Consider the following 15499-nt stretch of genomic DNA (forward strand, 5'->3'; position numbering starts at 1 on the left):
CTCATGAAAGACTAAGCATTAGTTTCATTCACCCCCCCCCCTATACTTTCATTTGTCATTATTTTATCAAAATATATGTTGATCTATAAAATTTGCTTTGTTTAAAAAAACATGTTTTCAAGAGAGAATATAAATACAAATGATGTGGATATTTGGATACAAAATGCTTCATAAATACAATTTTTTTTAAAAAAACTAGGATTTTATGCATTATATCTTTTTTGACTGAATATTTGCCTTTGTTTAAAGTTTTCATCTTGAAGTTTCCGTAATTCTTTTATCTTACTTTAACTCCATGATGAAAACGAAAGTGGAATAAATTGGACAACTGAAACTAACAAGAAAAAAAAATCACCAGTTGTATTTACTATAAATTTTTCTCTAGCTTTCTTTTAATAAATATTGCAAAAAGCTTTTAGCAAATACTTATGAGATAGCTTTCGTTGAATGAAATCGAAAAATAAACTATCTAAGGATGAAAAGTATCTCAAAGCTGAAAACATAACAGATAAGTGATGTAAGAAAAATGGATAAAAAAGCCTAAAACCGTAGCCTTCACAAATAAAAATGATTTAGATGTAATTCTTGAAATGTTTATTTTTCCAATTCTTTTCTTCCCACATTAAAAATTACCATTGAGTCGTGTACTATAAAGCTTTGCTTTAAGTGGTTAGAAACCAAAAATGCCATGAATATAGATTAGTTCAAAAATATAGTCAATGATATTTCAGAACAAAATCATATTTTGCAAAACTACTACTGTAAGCGTTTTTATTCTATGAAGAATGCATTTACATTGAGTTCCTTAAAACAATACAGGGTGTTAGATTAAAAATAAAAGTTTTTAAATAAAATTTGCAATTTTTTTAGGAAGCGTAAAGTTATTATATAGGAAGCTGCTTGGGTAAGTGGAGCAAAACCCACATTTTTGTAAAGATGTTTTTGTACTGTGAGCAAAATGAAAAGACGGAATACCCTGAATAACTTTTGATCTAATGGTCGAATCTTCCCTTTCTAGGACTCAATCTTAAAAGTTTAAGGGTGGGACCCCAAATAGACTAATAAACGACTGTTACGAAATCAGACGCAAAAACGTACTTTCTTCGAATAAACAAATTTTCTCTTTTTGGCGGATTCATGTTTTTTAGCCCCGAATTATAGAAGGTAGCCGTAATCAGGGAAATATAGTTTGAATAGGAGATTGGTCAGGTCTCACGATAGTTTGGTCAAAAGTATGAACCAAAGATTGGACCCCATAACGCCAATTTTACTTCTGTATATTTAAGAATATAATTCGAGAATTTTTAAAGTGAATAGAAAAATTTCTGCACACAATTATAAAATTCGTTTATCAAAAGATAGAAAGTCGTATATATCAGGCGTCAGCTTTGAAAATTTTTCTTCCACTTCCTTTTATCATTTAAAATTTTGTATTTGATTATAATGAAGTTGATATATTGATATATTTTAAAAAAACTTTTTTTTTTAAAACAACTAATTATTATAAAGAAGAATTATAAAGAAATTTAAACTGTTTTGGTGATGTTTAACTCGAAGGAAATTAATTGATATATAATATAATTGTTTTGCGACAAATATATTTAATTATTTAGATTGATAAATTGTAGTTAAAAACACAAATTTCAATTTGAAATTAAAATGGCATTTATTTCCGATTATTCAATTATTTTATGAACTATAATTGCAACAATATTATGCATATAAATATTTCATTCATTTTTCAAAAAAAAAAAAAAAAAAAAAAAGAAAGAAGAAAAAGAAAAAAAAAACTGTTCAGATTTGCTTTTATAATAAATAATATATTTTATAAAATTTCAGTTCCAAATACGAAATAATAAGATTGGTACACATATAATATCTCTTTATTAGCTTCGATAAAAATATTTTTTGATTCTATACAAATATTTTTTTTGTTGCAATTTTATCATCATAATGTTTCAATTTATTATTCACAAAATAATATACCTAGAGGGATTTTTATTGGTTTACGAAATAAACTACAAAAAATGACATAGCACACTATAAATTCCTTTTTAATTAAACTCTTAAATACTTAATCAATGTTTAAGCACAACAACACTCGGAAATGATCACAAAATATATATAATTTTTAAGCTACTAACCTAAAATTCTTTGATGAAAGCGAAAAAAAACTAAAATCTGGAAAAGCGCTAATTTTGTTGTTATTTCGTTGATAATAAAAGAAAAGTTTAAAAAAATATAAAAAATAAAAATTAATTACAATCATAATTCTTATTTTCCATTTTATACAAATTTTGATTAGTTCAGTAAATTTACTTAAAATATGAAAACAATTTAATTTACAAATGGATAGATAATCTTAAATTTAAAAAATGATCAATAATTAAACTTTTTTTGAAAATTTCGTTGGTTCAATATATATATATATCTTGTTTGCAACAATTTCTTAAGCACGTTGTTCATCCTTAAAACTTATACATTGTGTACTATTTAAATATTTTTTTAATAAATCTGAAAGTAAGTGTAATCATTTGCTTTCATGAAAGTGATACAAGCATCATTTTTAGTTCCTTATTTTTTATTTATTTAATATATATATATATATTTCTTTCTTGAACTTTTGAAACGACACTTCTTTTGAGAGAGATATCGAGTTTTAAAATAAATAAACTGTAGATAGCGTTGATATTAAAAAACTTCCAGTTTCTATTAGGTTTTTATTAGAAACTTCAATAAATTTGAAATTTATTTTCTTTCAAAGAGATGAGAAAAATGAGTTCCCATTTATTTAAATTAGTTATTGATCCATCAATGCTCAAGAAACTTTTGAATTTTTTTCACTATACTTTATTTTCTCTTGGGAAAGTCAATAGTTTCACTTATTTGTCGAAACGAAGAAATTTTTTCCCTTTCTTGAGTTTTATTTATCTTAAAATATCACATTAAAATCATTAAATGAAAAATAAAGTTACTTAAAATTATGTATTATAAGTACTACATTTTTACATTTTACTACAATAATCTACACTACAATAATGGAAGAGACACTTTCAGTTTTGGACATTTTTTTTTAAAAATTTTCTGAAGAAATACTTTAATGATTACTTTGTAACTTTATAGGTGTTTAATTCCTGCAATTTTTCATACTTAGCAACAATATTCAAAGATTTTCTAGGTTTGGGAGACCTACAATAATTTGCGAAAGAAAACAAGTATCTTTGAACACCCTATGTCAGAAAAGTTATCAATAAACTTGTAACTTGTATTGATTACTTAAGTTGTTAGTTTTAGCATAAAATTTCGTAAACATAGCGTAAATATTTATGGAGATATACACATTTTTATAAAAAAAGGAAAAAATTTTTGTTTTATTTCTGTAACTTTAAAAATATTTAATGAAATTAAACAAAATTTTTGGAAAAATTTAAAATTAATTAAAAAATTATTTATTTAAAATTTTAAAAAAAATCGTTGAAAACTATGGAAGATATGAGTATTTTAGGTAGTTTTTTTATAATGCGCATTCGCAGAAAAAATTCAAATTTTTTTCCTTCATAAATATGTAGTGAATCGTATATATCAACTAATGAAAGTAGTCTTATTTGAATATCTTAAAAATGCAAAAATTTTCTAGCAATATTCAAAGTAGTTTTTGTTCTTTTTAAATTTAAGTCAAAACGATAAGGGGTTTTCCACAGCATTTATTTTGTACTATTAAACAGAATTTATTAAAAAGGAGACTGGCATTGTAGGGGATCATCCTTCATAAAAATATGTTTTCTTTCGAATATTTCCTTTCCTATATCATCACATTTTGTCTTCAGGATGATTATTGTAAGGTATTATCTGTTGCTATGAAATTTTATCTTATGATGGAAAATAAAGTTGTGGAAAACCTCTGATTGTCGTGAGCTTTCTTTTAAAAAGTACAAAAAATTCTTGAAAATTGCTTGAAACGTTTTAAATTTTTAAGATATTCAAATCTTACTTTTTTTCATTAGTTACCAAATACGATTCACTGCAAAATTCTGAGCAAACTTTTCAAAAATTTTTCTGTACATGCGCAGTATAAAGGAACTAATTTAAATAATTATACTTTGAGCAATTTTTGACAATTATTTTTTTTAAACTTTTAAAGCAGTATTTTTGTTATTAATCTTAAATTGATCAGAGACTTTTGTTCAATTCCATTGAATATTTATAAAGTTTTATAGCAAAAAGAAAAAAAAATTAAGCAAAAAATGAACTTTTTATAAAAATGTTCATAGCTCTATTAATATTTTCTATATGTTTACAAAATTTTATGCAGTTATTAAAAATAACAACTAAAATAGTCGAAACAAGTTACAAGCTTGTTACTTGATTTCTGGCATAGGTCATTCAATAATACTTGTTTTCTAACTTATAGTAGTTTCGGAATTTATAATACTTGTTTCGTAATTTATAGTAAGTCTACCGGACCACTTTAAGCTTTAAATCTTAATGCAGAATATGAAAAATTGCCTGCAGTAAACACCTCTAAAGTTACAGAATATATGAAAGCAGGGAACCTCAGAAAACAATAAAATTTAGTTGTAACAATCCTAAAAATTAATTAAATATGCGCAAAAATGTATGGTAATATTTAATATATTTAATATTTCAACATATTGTAGGAAACCTGAACAGACAAAGTATGCAACAAATAGTTGGCAAATAATTAATTATTTGGAAAAACTTCTCTGTTAAAATAGTAGAATTGTATCAGAAAGATGAGAAATAATACTTGATGTATTATTTTCACGTTATGCAAAATTTGAATTGATTTCCTTTGTTTTTTGTAAAAATGAATAATTTGAACATTTTTTTAGTGAAAGTTTTACTCAAATTGTGCAAACAGCATGGTAATACTTAGATAATATATCTAACTATGAATCAAAAATCAAAGCTTTTTAGAGCATCTGAAACTATGCGCATGAACAGCAGGCATTCGATGCAAATGTTTCGCCCTTTCCCACATTTTATTAATGCATGTTTACAAGATAAAAATACGCAGGGTGTTTTGTAATCACTACCCTTTGAGTATATGTATTTTTTAATTCTTGTAAAATCTGAATTTAAAAATTGTACACAGAAGTCGCAAATTATAAGTCAGGAATCAGGGCTAAGCGTTTGTGAAATTTGATGATTAAAAGTTGAAGAATACGATATTATAAAAAAAAGAGGATTAAAACAAGGTTGATTGTGAGTAGAAAATTGTTTATCACTTTTAATCACCTATTAACCTTATCACCTTTAATCGCCTCTTAATCACTTTTCAGTTTTTATGGAGAATGAAATTCATCTCAATATTTTTAAACTGGTCTTTCTCAAATATAATTTGTCATATAAGAAATACAAAGCAAAAATCTTAAAAAACAAATACCTTAAATTATAAATTATGCCAAAGTTTCTCTGAAAATCAAGTATTACTGGACAGTTCCATAGAAAAGCACTGACGAAATACTACTTCTCAATATATGAAGTATTGATTGAATCGACAAAGAATAGAATTTTCTCATGAGTTGATATAGAAACTCGACTTAAACAAAATAAAAATAAAAATTATTTAAAAGAGGCCTGCAGTTTCGTTCTTATACAGTAATTACCTGTCTCCAACCTCGAATATATTGTAAATGTTTTAATATCTGAGAGAAATGTATAGTTATCAATTATTCTCATGAGTGCGATTAACATTTAAATTATGTAATTTTGTTTTTAATGCTATTTCTGAAAATCCATAATAAAGAAAATTAATATTTACTTCTTAGATTTTATCAGATCAATTATCTACGGTTAATCAAATATTCATTAGAGTTAGAAATATGTTATTTTAGTTAAAGTTTATTATTTAAGCTACAAATTTCTGGCTCTAAAAGTATTTTTGTTTGAAAATATCTAAAACACTAAAGTTACTGAAGAAAATTTATACTTCTTGAAGACTACATATGCATAGTTTCGATTAATTGTACAAATGCATAAAAAAAAACTTTAAGGAGAAAAATCACTAATATTACAAAAGGACTAATATTATAGTCATGTATCATAAAGCTATTATGCACAAAGACTTTTATAAAAATCAATTAATTTTTATAATAAAAAGGTACGATTCAGTTTTGGATAACCGTAAAGAAGTCGCGATTTGAATCTTATATTTGTGATGGCTTGTGATTCTGATTTAGGACTGTAATAAGGAGAATTTAGCGTATTTAACAACTGGAAATCCAATAGCAAGATTCTATCAAATTATCTGAAAAAAAAACAAACAAAAAACAACAACAGTATTTTTAAAAACAAAACTTACAAAAAAAATACAATTTAGTTCACTCTTAACATCGCTAGAAGATGGCGCCATGAATGCTAATGCTGAATATTATTTTGGAATCATTTTATGACAGTAGAAAATTTTTCAGACATTCTTCATTTATTGAAAAATAATATCCAGGAAAAAAAGAGAACACCGGATCTAAAATAGTTTAAAGTTGTAAACTTTCTTAGAAAGTGAATTGACATTATTCAGCTGACAATTATTTAAAAAAAAAGGAATAATAATCAGGATTTTTTCTGAATTCTGTTGAAAAAGTCCTAAGTTGGAACCTTACAGTTCGAAGTTTTTAAACTTATGATGTATTCATCACTCATGTTTGAGACTTCCAGTAGTGCAATAAAAACATATCACATATAAAGAAATAAATAAAAAATGTAATATACCAATAAATTAAAATAATATTATAAAAAAAACTAATGATACAAAAACTCATCAATCACTGATCTTTATATATATATATATATATATATATATATATATATATATATATATATATATATATATATATATATATATATATATATATATATATATATATATATATATATATATGTAATACAAAAATTAAATACTTTTGTATTAATAAAAGAATTAAATCTCTTTCGTTTTCCTAAAATGTCTTTGTTAAAGAATAAGCGTAGAGAGATTCTATTTTGGGAATTCAAGGCTGAAAACATACCATTGAAATATAAATAGATTTATATTTCAAGGGAACAGTTATTTTTAGAATCGTTCCCTCGTTGACTTCCATATAAGGAAGCAGAAATGATTTTCCTTAATGCGTAAGGTTACAAGGAATGTACGACAGTGTGCCTTTTTACCTCAGATCTGTGTTGGTATAAAACGTAAGAACGCATAGTTTTGCGTGTCCTTTTCATCATGATTTGATCCTGATAAGCTGTTCAGGAATTGTCAGAAGTCTTGTTCATTCCCCTCCCATAGGGAGTGTGGACGTGAACTGTTAGCAATACCAGCCAACATTTAAATAAACCTGCTTAGAACGTATGATGGCTTAAGACTGCAATTATTTCAAGCTAAATACAACACTGATAACAGGGTTGGAGCCCTATTATTACAACCCGCGGAAATTCCTTAGCGGAGACCGACTGTTGTTTCAAGACGCCAGGATTATTACAACGTAGTCTGGCTGACTGCTACGTTGAAATTTTCCTCATCCCATCCGTTTTGAAACCTCATCCCATCCGGAAAGCTTCTCCCCCCATAGACTTAAAAGAAAAGAAGAAAATCGGCAGTGAAAAAAACGTTGAAGGAAGGAAGGGCGATTTTCCACCCGTACTACTTGTACCTCGTCGCGCCTGAAATGCTGATGTAGAAGGAAGGAAGGAAGGACGTTGGCTAGAGATAGTCCCCTGAAACCAGTGAAAGTATCCCATCAGATGACCCTACAATTCCTTAGTGCCTCTAAGTTGGAAGAAACATCATCCATGATTCGACACCGAGTGATCCTACAATTCTTACTACTCAAGTTTTGAAAACAAAAGTGAATGCGCGTTGCGAAGAAAAAAGAAAAATGATATATTTTGTGCCTCTCGTCAAAGAAAAATAGATGAAAGTCAAAGGAAAATTGTGGCAAATGGAAAGGATTGACTGTAGATATATTTTATTTCTCTCTAATTTTTTTTCTTTCTCAATGTTATGATTAAATATTTTAGTAATATTAGATATGAGTAGTAATCTAAATATTTTATTTTGAATAATGGAATAGAATATTATTAATGATTAGATTGCATTTCTAGTGTTTATATTGTTTTTTTTTTAAATTATGAAATAATATTGTTCTTTAGTGCACTTAAAATGTTTTTTTTTGGGAAAAAAAAATATGGTTCAAACGTCAATTAAACTAATCACGGCAAACTAAATTAAGTTTTTAAAATTTTGTTTTCTAAAGATTTTTCAAGATTTAACCACGCAAAAAATTAAATTATTCAGAACTTTCTTTTGAACCTAACGATGAAGAATTTTCAAACAAACTTAACGAAATTTGTAATTCTCTTACTTTTTCGGACTTGGTCAAAACTAAAAACTCCTATTTTAAAAAATGTGAAACCCAAACAAAAGGACAGTTAACACTTAACAAAATTTGTGAGTCTCCCTTATTACGATAGGCCAAATTTTTAACTCAGCAAAGTTTTATACTTGATACTGATTTACCATGTGCTTTAGTAGGGTTGTAGACTTGCAGGGATTTTTGTTTATTGATTGTGTCGGGCCAGTTGTTATTCTATTTGGTAAGAGACTGATCATCTCTGCTAATTCTAAAAGTGACAACTTATCTTTGCACATTAAACAGCAGAATTCTCAAAATGTTAAGGTTAAAAATGGTGAAAAAGAGGTTTCAAAAAAAGTAAACATCGAAAATAGAAAAGAATGATGTTTCAAAAAAATAAGCATCGAAAAAATGAATGTTAAGGATGTTTCAGTAAAAGTAAACATCAAAAAATAGAAAGAAAGAATGTCCAAAAAGTTCAAATGATTCGAAAATAGATCTAGGTAATGGATGCGTTCATTATCAGGTTAATATCGACGAAAAAATATGTAAAGGGTAACAATAACAAAAACAAAAAATAAAAGGAAAAATAGGAAAAGGAAAGAATGACCAAGAAACTGATTACAAAAACAAAATAAATAAACAGAAATTTAAGTAAACAAAATTTTGAAATAGTTCATGTATCAAAGCTTAGGAAATATCAAAAACCACAAATGTTGAAATTAAATTCTGAATAAATGACACTTGTTGTCCAGTTCGTTTGCATAAAAGTTCTGTATATTTTTGCGTGAAAAATGTTTTTGAAAATTTTAGTAGAATAGTTTATAAGCATGTTTCATTTTTTTTTCTGTTTAGTTGTCTGAACAGATAATTTGCGTAATCATGTTTTTCATATTTCTGTCATTGTAAAAAATTGTTTTTTTCTTCTTCACATACTAATTGAAAAAAATGTTGTTTGTAGTGGGGGAAAAAGGAACAGTCGTACCAACCTAAAAATTTTAAATTTAAAGTATTCTAAATTTTTTTATTTTGGCTTACCAAAAATTATTTTTGGGGGGGATGTAATACGAAAATTAAATACTTTTGTATTAATAAAAGAATTAAATCTCTTTCGTTTTCATAAAATGTCTTTATATATATATATATATATATATATATATATATATATATATATATATATATATATATATATATATATATATATATATATATATATATATATATATATATATATATATATATATATATATATATATATATATATATATATATATATATATATATATATATATATATATATATATATATATATATATACAGCAAAATAAATAATACAAAAAAGCACGAAACAAACTAAGAAAAACAATAAGTATTTTTTGAGTGCTCCTCACACTATTGTATTGATATATTTTGCTTTGGCTATATTGATACAATATTAGAAAGCACTCTTTCTGCGGATATAAGCGTGTGGGCTAATGAAAAGATTATATCTTTATTTTCCGGATTTTTTTAATTTTTTTTAAAATTATTTTTTTTCTTCCCTTAGTTGTTTGTTATTTTTATTATTATTATTTTTCTTTTTCCCCCTTTTTTTCATATGTCTGTAATTTACCTTTGTTTTATCTTCTTACTTAATATAAATATATTATGAGCTCCGAAATATTGCTAATCTTTACTATAAAAGTAAGAAGTTTTAAGAGAGTAAAAATGTAATTAAGTAGTACGATCAGAAACAGTCCCATAAATGTTTCGAATCTGCCTCAATTAATCAATTGAATTTTTATGTATGCATAATTTTCTGCAAAAATGAAAAGCATAACTTTGCATAAGTTTTTAATTCATTTTTACATGTGCATATTATTGAAGTATATGCATAAATTTTTTTTACCAGAAAATAATATTAGTTTCGAAGTAAGACTGAACTTTGAAAATTTTTATATGAATAAAATTGTAATTAATTACTATTAGAAATTGCTCCATTAATTGCTTGATTCTGCCTCATCTAATGGATTAATGTTTTGATCAAATATGTGTTCTTATTTTTAAAAATAAATAAATAAATGCCTAAATCGGACATAGCGTTTCTAGAAAGACAGATAATATACAAAAATATATGAAATCTGTGATTATGCAATACTGTCAAAACTGCACTGTTGAGTGTTAAAATTTACTGAAAAAAAAATCAATGGTTTTTTATTTTTAAATATTTAAACTTTCTTTTACTTTACAAAAACGTGAGAGTATAATCCGAAATTCGACAGAATTTTTTATAGAGCTAAGAAATTTTTCAAGATTAAAAAATGCAATTAGGATATAGAATTATACGTTGTACACTAGATTAATTGGATCTCCTTCATGCAATCTATTACTCTTACATGCGATCTATTACTCTTCTCCCTCATGTAATCTATTACTTTAATGCAAAAATACTAGGAAAGGCATAAAGTTTCGAAGGAATAAGAAAATAAACTCATACCTATAGTACGTTTTTACAACACAGAAGCTTATATATTTTTATCAAACAGAAATTCTCAGATATAACAACGTGGCAATTTTCTTCTGATAAGATGACTGATGCGGAACTTTTCTGCTTTTCAAATATTCCGGAGTAATTTTCGGTAAAAACTATTGCCTCCCTGGATGTAGCATTCGTAAAATCTATTTTATTGAAAAATTTAATACTGAAATTTTTACAGCAATATTTTTTAATAGCAGTGATTATGTTATTTTATAGTAAATACTTCTGTAAAAATGACTGTATATATTAATCTTTGTTTCGTAAAATTTTTCAGAGAAAATAGATTTTACAGTAAAAAGTTCCGGCATCCAAAATGCTAATATTTGTACAGTAATTCGATCAGGAATTTTTCATACTTGTAACTTATATTTTTAACCAGAAAACTAGACAAGGCAAAGAATTTCGAAAGAATAAAAATTTGAAATAAAAAATCCCACCTATAGTACGTTTTTACGAATCAGAAGCTTATGTATTTTTGTCAAACAGAAATACTCAGATGTGACAGCTTGATAATTTTCTTTCTGATAAAATGATGGAAGATGAATTTTACTGTATTGCAAAAAAATCAGGATAAATTTAATATAAAAACTATTACCCCCCTGAATGCTCCATCCATAAAATTTATTTTATTGAAAAATCCTTTTTTACTCTAAAATTGTAGACTAATTTTTACAGCAATATTTTTACTAACAGGGATTCAGCTATTTTACTATAAATATTACTGTAAAAATTACTGTATTAATCTTTGTTTCGTAAAATGTTGCAGAGAAAATAGATATTACGGTGAAAAGTACCGGTATTCAAAATGTCGGAACGTTTACAGTAATTTGTTCCGGAATTTTTCGCATTTATTACTGTTTTTTAATACCAGAATACTAGACAAGGCATGAAATTTCAAGAGAATAAAAAAAAAATCCCACCTATAGTACGTTTTTACAACACAGAAGCTTATATATTTTTGTCAAACAGACATCCTCCGATATGACAGCGTGATAATTTTCTTTCTGATAAAATGATGGATGAGGATTTTTTTTTCTCTATCAATTTTTTCCCCTGTTACATCAAAAGAAAAGGGCCTAAAAATATTGAATGAAAAAAAAAATGTTTTATCTCGAAATGTTTCAAGAGTTGTAGACTTTTTTCAGATATTCTTCAATCTTTATTCTTGCGTGAAAAATGGATGAACCGAAACACTTTATCTAAGGAATGATTCTAAATAAAAGTGAAAATATTTTATAATATTTAAAAAGCATGGAGTAAATACATTTAACGAATTTCAAGAGAAAAGAAATGAGAAAAAGAAAGTAACTTTGTAGAATTTGTGAAATATGCATTATTTTCTTATATTATTTGAGAGAACTTTCTAAACTTGGGATAAATTTTTTTTATCGTTATGAAAGAAACATACATAGATGATAGATGTAAGATATATATATATATATATATATATATATATATATAATTGGAAGTATTGAGAAATGTTGACGAAATAATCGTGAAGGTTCACTATGCCTTCCAGTACAACCAACTTATATATTTCGAAATAAATGAATAATTATGCTAAAAAAATTACTCGTTATTATGCAGTGATTTCTGAAAAAAAAGGATATATTAATGTAATTGTAAATGGTTTTTAACTGTGAGAAGCAAAAAAAAAAAAAAAAAAACAACAGGTTAAAAATATATTGATTATTTTAACGGTAATCTAAATTGCTAAGAGGAAAAAAAAAAAAAAAATGTGCTTTTAACTGGTATTGTAAAAAATAATTGGCAAAAGTATAGAAATTTAAATTTCAGTACAAGCATTTATGAAAAAAAGCACATTAAGAATGGTAAAATTTTGAATGGTAAAAGTTTGTTTAAATCATTCAAATTTCAGTTTATTCATTGAATTCATTTTCTTTATTAAATTTAATTTGTTCATTGAATTCAATTTTTTTAATTGAATCCAATTAATTCATTTATTGAATCCAATTAATTTATTGAATTTACATTATAGATTAATTTAAAGATTTTATTTAATTTTAAAACTGAAAATAAAATAAAACTATTATTTGGACACATTTTTAACAGTATTTATTTGCTGAGACTTTGAGCTAAAAGTTGAAATTCTATTTCACTGCTTTTTTTATTTTTATTTATTCTTTATTTACATAACTAATGAGGTCGACTGAAATAGTTGAACTCACGATAAAAGGAATTGGCAATTATTAGCATAGTTTTTCAAAATATTTCGCTCTGGACTATGAAAAAAACGCATCAGTTTCTGATGTTGTGTCAAAAACATTGTCTAATTGCATTTGTGACTTTGAATCGATGCCAGTCAAATAAATCTCTTAAACATAAAACGAAATATTTCATAATAGCATTGTTTTCATAATCTTATAAATAATGGATCATACTGTGGAGAAAATTGTAAAAATAAAATAATATTTTTTTTTTTTGCACAGCTTGTGAAATAAGAACGCAAATTGTTTGGAAGGAAACATTTTATCTTTCTTTTTCCTCATTATCGTTGCATTCTTAAAATTTCTTTAACGATAGAGTTTTCTTTTTGTAAAAATCTCTTGTTCTCTCCATAAACTGAATGGTGTTTTCGAACAGAAATTATTTCGTCATTTAATGAGATCTTAAATTAGCGTTCCATTTCTAAAGAGATTACCCTCATATTTCCAATAACAAAATGCATTCGAATAACTGCAAATATAATGCGAAACGCGTTAAATGATGCTTCAATTTTGTAAACATTGCATAAACTTAGGACTTTAAATGTAATGCGTAGTTTGAAAAAGAATGAATTTAACTCTAACTGCTCGTTATAAACACACACTTCCAGATGTGATAATGTTAGGTTACTTTGCTTTGAGTCATTATATATGGTAATGATAATGGATTTTACGGTTGTAAATCAAATAAAATACTTATAGTTTGACTCTTAAAAATATGCATTATTCGGCATACTCCAACATTATAAAATACTTTGTAAAAAATGGATCCTTTTTCAATTGTAGCAAAAATTAAATTATAAAAGCTAAAAGAATTTTAACGGTCAGAAGGGTTTGATTTTTAATTAATAAACATTTCAAGCATTTTTTTTGTTTTTTAAATCAATGTAGCTAAGATTCATAGTGAGATACATGAAGCAAAAAAAACCACTCAAAGAAAAAAAATGGGAAACTTATATAGAGTTTATTTAGTAGAGTAGAGTCTATTTATCAAATTTTTATATGCATTATTAAAAAAATCAGTAAGAAATTAAGGTAAGAACTATCGGCACTCAGGGTACAGAAAAATTCAATTTTACTTATTAAATTCTGCGAAACAAAAAAGAACCTGATATACCGTAATTTTTATAGTTATATACAGTAAAATTACTGAATGGCGGTAATTAAATAAATATTACTGTAAAAATTTTTGTATACAATTTTGCCGTAAAAATGAATTTCATAATAAAAATCTTTTTTACAATAGAAATGGATTTTGCAGTAAAACCTATTTTACGGGTGCTGCACTTAGAGTGTTAGTAATTTTTACCGTATTTTGATTCGGAATTTCTTTGCTATGTGGAAATTCATGACTCAAAGAATATTGACCTAAAATGTGTTAATTAATGTATGTGTAAAATGTGTAAGGAATTTTATAATAAAAATAATTTTTACGATAAAAATGGATTTTATAGCAAAACGTATTTCGCGGGTGATGCACTTTGGGTGCTGGTACTTTTTACCATAATTTGATTCGGGATTTCTTTGTGTTACTTAATGTAGTCTAAAATGTGTTACTTAAGGTAGACGATTTTTAAGACGAAAAACGCACTATCTCTGAAAAAACATACTTTTTTTTCCAAATAATTTAGATTTTTAACCCATAAAATATGGGACTTAATTGTAAAAATATGGAATATTATCAGATATCAGGAATATAATAGGGAAAAATTAAGGAATATGGTTTCAATATTCTGGTTAAACTTCTGTTGAACAATTATGGAAACACTTTTATATAAGTCTTTTACATATTTCGTAATGCAATGTTTGTAATATACCAATACAATACCTGGAACTATTTAAGTGATGAAAAAATGTGCACAATAATGAGACAAGTTCATTCAATGATATAATTCTTTTTAAAAAATCCTTTTTATAATTATTAATTTAATTTTTGCTTGATTGCTAATTTTGCTTTTTTTTGCAATAATTACACAAGAGTTGAAAAAAGTCTCCTCTATTTTTACATTATATTAAATTGTGTAATTTTAGATAGCAAAATCTAAATATTTTATTTTAATAAATATAATTTTTTTCAAGAATAAGAAATTAAATACTTAACTTTAAGGAAATTTTGGTATTCCAAAACTATTTGGTTGATTTATTTAAAACTCTGCATGTTAAAGTCATATCACTGGATCAAAAGTTGTTCTGATTTTTTCTCTTAAGCAACACATATCTTAGATGATCATATTTTAGTTTTTGACAAAAAGAAATTAAATTTAGTGTCACATAATACTACTTATTTACAATAACAACACATATATACAATGCATCGAGTTCAGTATATTTAATTGTATGCTACAGAAAGCAGTATTGTTGTGCCAGAACTTTATGGGTTATTGTTACGTTATTTACAA

The sequence above is a fragment of the Parasteatoda tepidariorum genome, chromosome 2, assembly GCF_982258835.1.
Source record: "Parasteatoda tepidariorum strain Cologne lab strain chromosome 2, Ptep-v5.0, whole genome shotgun sequence".
Taxonomy (NCBI): Eukaryota; Metazoa; Arthropoda; class Arachnida; order Araneae; family Theridiidae; genus Parasteatoda; species Parasteatoda tepidariorum.